Raw genomic sequence first — 6,000 nt, 5'->3', positions numbered from 1 at the left:
GGGCAGGGCGGGGCGGGGCTTCGTTAGGCCACGCTCTCCGTGCCTCTGTTTTCCGGGTTTTGCTGGCAGTGAAGCGGAGCAGCTCAGCCGTCTGCAAACTGGGATCCTGCCGGGGAAAAGCAACCTCAGTTGATGATTAGATCCAGGAAATTTCCTGCTATTAAAATGAATTTTAAGCCTGCCGTGGTGGCAGGCCCCTGTAGTCCCAGCGACTCGAGAGGCTGAGGCTGGAGGACCGCTTCAGCCCAAGAGTTCGAGTCTACACTGAGCTATCATGGCCACTGTACTCCAGCCTGGGCATAGTGTAGACGCAGTGCTATACTCAGTGTAGACTCTGTCCTAAAATAAATAAGTAAATAAAAACTAATGTTAACAATTTAATTTAAAAGGCCTGGAATTCCCTGTGAAGACGATGCAAGTTAAAATGTGAAATGCAAAGCCCTGCCTGCGCAGCATGTGCGATTTCATGCTGACGACCCACGGAACATAATAGAAATCTCCCTTTCCATCATCATCTCTATCTCCAGCACGGGAGAAAGATGTAGGCTGGGAGGTTAAGCCCGTCTACTCTTTTCACGTTCTTCTGCCTGCTTTAATTCTGACTGTGCTGGCACCCCAACTGAAGTGGGTCTGCCTTTCCCAGTCCACTGAGTCATCTCTAGAGTGCTCATCTCTAGAGAGTTTCCGAGGGTCAACGCCAAGCGCGTTGGAGGGTTACGGCCAACCCTGGGAATCCATGTTTACTTGGCCCAAGGTGGAACGCCCGGGACATCTCGCATCGCTCGACGTCGCTCGGCGGCATCTCCATCGGCATGACTGGGCGATGGATGGGTCCTGTCCCGGAAGGATGTTAGGCCACCAACTGCTTTTTTTTTTTTTTTTTTTTTTTTTTTTGAGACGGAGTCTCGCTCCACCTCCCAGGGTCACGCCATTCTCCTGCCTCAGCCTCCTGAGCAGCTAGGACCACAGGCACCCACCACCACGCCTGCCTAATTTTTTGTATTTTTAGTAGAGATGGGGTTTCACCGTGTTAGCCAGGATGGTCTCGATGTCCTGACCTCTTGATCCACCCGCCTCGGCCTCCCAAAGTGCTGGGATTACAGGACTGAGCCACTGTGCCCGGCCCAACTGTTGCTTTTTTAAAAAGCAGTAACTTCTAAAAAATAGATGTAAATTACATTGTGTGTGTGTGTGTGTGTGTGTGTGTGTGTGTGTGTGTGTGTGTGTGTGTGTGTTTGAGACACAGTCTTGCTCTGTCGCCCAGGCTGGAGTGCAGTGACATGGTCTCAGCTCACTGTAGCCTCTGCCTCCCGGGTTCAAGCGATTCTCCAGCCTCAGCCTCCCACGTAGCTGGGGTTACAGGCTTGCAGCACTGGCGCTTGGCTAATTTTTGAATTTTTAGTCGAGACAGGGTTTCACCATGTTGGACAGGCTGGTCTCAAACTCCTGATCTCAGATGATTCTCCTGCCTGAAAGATTGGTACAATTTCTCTGTTAAATCATGTTTCATCTTACATTCTGTTTAGATTTTCTATCTCTACTACTGTCAAAATTGGTAGAGTATACTTTCCTAGAAAATTTGTTTCATCTGTTTCCAATCAATATTCATTGAATTTTATAAATTACTTTATTTTATTTTTGAGACAAAGTCTCACTCCAGTGCCCAAGCTGGAGAGCAGTGGTGCGATCTTGGCTCACTGCAACCTCCACCTCCGGGGTACAAGCGATTCTCCTGCGTCAGCCTCCCGGGTAGCTGGGACTACAGGCATGTGCCACCATGCCCAGCTAAGTTTTTTTTTTTTTTTTGAGACGGAGTCTCGCTCTGTCGCCCAGGCTGGAGTGCAGTGGCCGGATCTCAGCTCACTGCAAGCTCCGCCTCCCGGGTTTACGCCATTCTCCTGCTCAGCCTCCCGAGTAGCTGGGACCACAGGCACCCGCCACCTTGCCCAGCTAGTTTTTTGTATTTTTTTAGTAGAGACGGGGTTTCACCGGGTTAGCCAGGATGGTCTCCATCTCCTGACCTTGTGATCCGCCCGTCTTGGCCTCCCAAAGTGCTGGGATTACAGGCGTGAGCCACCGTGCCCAGCCCTATGTACAGTGTTTTTAAAGCCTACAGTAGTGTGGAGTATGTCCTAGGCCTCTACATTCACTCACCACTCCTCACTGTCTCACCCAGAGTAACTTCCAGTTCTGGAAGCTCCACTCATGGTAAGTGTCCTAAACAGGTGCACTTTGTTTCTATCTTTTATATGGCATTTAATGTGGGGCGATCTTGGCTCACCACCACCTCCATCTCCTGGGTTCAAGCAATTCTCCTGCCTCAGGCTCCCAAGTAGCTGGGATTACAGGCATGCACCACCACGCCTGGCTAATTTTGTACTTTTAGCAGAGACGGGGTTTCTCCATGTTGATCACGCTGGTCTTGAACTCCCGACCTCAGGTGATGTGCCCACCTCAGTATCCAAAAATGATGGGATTATAGGCATAAGCCACCACGCTTGGCCTGATATGGTATTCTTATGGTAACTTCTGTGTTCAGACACAGAAATGCCATATTATTACAATTGCCTACAGTATTCAGTAGTGTAACCTGCTGTACAGGTTTATAGCACTGTGCCTGTCAGGAAAAGGGTTCACTGCACACAGTAAGTATGATGACTGATACACAGTTTTGTTATTCTCTGCTCACCTCCATGCTGTCTAAATCAAACAATATTTAACCTGAAAAGGCAATGTCCTTCTTCCAGGAAACTGTATAGAAATGCTCCTCAGCTAATAAAATCAGCCCTGTCATCCTAGCGATTCTTTCCCAGAGACCACAGTGAAAGGCCTTAGGAAAAGCACATGAGAGTTTTAAGTTTAGGCTGAAAGTCATAAAGAGTAAATTAGCCTTTCCAAAACGCCCAAGGGATTAAGTATTTTAATAACCTGAATAAAAATCTCAATTTCCACATGTCCTTGCATCAGGAGGCTTGCTATCTTTCAGCTTGTAATTTTTCTGCAACATGCTATGTCATATATTAATACAGAAGTACTAGAGACTGAGTTATTTCTTCTGTAAATGCTCAAAGCTCTGGTGTTCGATAGTAACGGTCCTTGAGGAACACCCTTTGCATCCACAATCCACAATCTATCTTTATGGTTTGCTTTTCTTTGTCGAGACAGAGTCCCACTCTGTTTCCCAGGCTGGAATGCAAGGGCCCCAATCTTGGCTCACTGCAACTTCCACCTCCCGGGTTCAAGTTATTCTCCTGCCTTAGCCGCCCCAGTAGCTAGGATTACAGGCTCATTCCACCATGCCCAGCTAATTTTTGTGTTTTTAATAGAGATGGGGTTTCACCATGTTGGCCAGGTTGGTCTTGAACTCCTGACCTCAAGTGATCCGCCCACCTTGGCCTCCCAAAGTGCTGGGATTACAGGCTTAAGCCACCGTGTCCGGCCTATGGTTTCCTCAAAGATGTATGTGTTGACGTCCAGTGACTTGGTAGGGCTGGATAAAGCCTGTGTCACATACATTTATATGATTTCCCTCTACTACAACACTCTGATGCTGATTAATATCAGAACTAAAATAAAGAGTTTGCCATACTCTGTAAGGACTCTCGTGAATGAATTATCTGATGCTGTGGAAGGTGTGAATTGTGATTAAACACCTTACCACGCATGTTGCATTTGTAAGGCTGCTCTCCAGCATGGAGTCTGTGATGATTTGCAAGGTTTGAATTCTGAGTAAAGACCTTGCCACATTTTTTTTTTTTTTTTTTTTGGGACAGTCTCACTCTGTCGCCCAGACTGGCGCACAGTGGCTTGATCTCTACTCACTGCAGCCTCTGCCTCCCAGGTTCAAGCGATTCTCCTGCCTCAGCTCCTGAATAGCTGGGATTACAGGCACAGGCCACCACGCCCAGCTGATTTTTGTATTTTTAGTAGAGACGGGTTTTCGCCATGCTGGCCAGGCTGGTCTTGAGCTCCTGACCTCAGGTTCCACCTACCTTGGTCTCCCAATGTGCTGGGATTACAGGTGTGAGCCACTGTGCCCAGCCCCACATCCATTACAACTGTAAGGTAGGTTTCTCTGCATTACAGATTATCTGATGAATATTAAGACTTGAAGGCACACTAAATGTTTTGCTACATACATTTGTAAGGTTTCTGTGCAATATAAATTCCTTGATGTTTTACAAGGTGTGAAATTTTTTTTTTTCATGTTTTATTTTAGGTTCAAGGAGTATGTGTACATGGGTCAACTGCATGTTGCAGGAGTTTGGTGTACAGTTAATTTTGTCACCAGGTAATCAGCATAATTATAATACTCAACAGGTAATTATTCAATCTTCATGCTCTTCCCAACCTCCACCCGTTAAGCCCCAGTGTCTACTGTTCCCTTGAGTTCATGTGTAATCAATGTTTAGCTCCCACTTATAAGTGAGAACATGGGGTATTTTGTTTTCTGTTCCTGCATTAATTCACTTAGGATAAGAGCCTCAGCTCCATCCATACTGCTGTAAAGGACACAATCTTGTTCTTTTTTATGGCTGCATAGTATTCCATGGTGTATATGTACCAAATTTTCTTTATCTGGTCTACTGTTGATGGACATTTACGTTGATTCCACGTCTTTGCTATTGTGAATAGTGCTGCAATGAACATACATGTGTTTGTCTTTATGGCAGAATGATTATATTCCTTTAGGTATACACCTAGTAACAGGATGCTGGGTTGAATGCTATGTGCTTTTAGGTCTTTGAGAAATCGCTGCACTGCTTTCCACAATGGCTGAATTAATTTACATTCCCACCGGCAGTGTATAAGCATTTTCTTTTCTCTGCAGCCTCATTAGCATCTATGTTTTGATTTTTTAATAATGCCCATTCTGATAATACTCATTCAGACAGGTCTGAGATGGTATCTCATTGTGATTTTGAGTGCATTTCCTTAATGATTAGCATGATTAATCATTTTTTATATGCTTATTGCCACATGTATGTCTTCTTTTGAGAAACATCTATTCATGTGCTTTGCCCAGCTTTTAATGGGGTTGTTTTTTCATTGTTGATCTGAGTTCTTTATGAGAGATTCTGGATTAGATCTTTGTCAGATGCAATTTGTAAACATTTTCTCCCATTCTGTAGTCTGTTTACTCTGTTAATAGCTTCTTTTGCTGTGCAGAAGTTATTTAGTTTAATTAGGTCCCACTTGTCATCTTTTGTTTTTGTTACAATTTTTTGGGGGTCTTCAAGTCTTTTCCAGTGCTTAAGTCCAGAATGGCATTTCCTGGGTTTTCTTCTAGGGATTTAATAGATTTAGGTTTTATATTTAAGTCTTTAATCCATCTTGAGTTGATTTTTGTATATCGTGAAGGACAGGGGTCCAGTTTCAATGTTCTGCATACGGCTAGCCAGTTATGCCAGTGCCACTTATTGAATGAAGTTCTTATTTCATTGCTTGTTTGTCAGTTTTGTTGAGGATCACATGGTATATGCCTATTTTGGGGTTCTCTTACCTGTTCCACTGATCTATGTTTCTCTTTTTGTACCAGTACCATGCTGTTTTAGTTACTGTAGCCTTGTAGTATGGTTTGAAGTTGGGTAGTGTGATACCTCAAACTTTGCTCTTTTTGCTTAGGATTGCTTTTACTATTTAGGTTGGGCTTTTGTGGTTCCAAATAAATTTTAGAATGTTTTCTTCTAATTCTGTGAAAAATGCCATTGGTAGTTTGACAGAAATAGTATTGACTCTGTAAATTGCTTTGGGCAGTATTTTAACAATATTGATTCTTCCTATCCATGAGCATGGGCTATTTTTCAATTTGTATTGTTTCTGATTTCTTTGAGCACTGCTTTGTAATTCTCATTGCAGAAATCTTTCATGTACTTGGTTGGCTGTACTCCTAGGTATTTTATACTTTTTACAAAAAGCTACAGCTACTGTGAATGGGAATCCATTATTTATTTGGCTCATAGCTTGGACATTACTGGTGTATAGAAATGCAACTAATTT

Source organism: Rhinopithecus roxellana, chromosome 12 (assembly GCF_007565055.1).
Source record: "Rhinopithecus roxellana isolate Shanxi Qingling chromosome 12, ASM756505v1, whole genome shotgun sequence".
Taxonomy (NCBI): Eukaryota; Metazoa; Chordata; class Mammalia; order Primates; family Cercopithecidae; genus Rhinopithecus; species Rhinopithecus roxellana.
The sequence above is the reverse complement of the archived record's forward strand: the minus strand, read 5'-3'. Positions refer to the sequence as shown.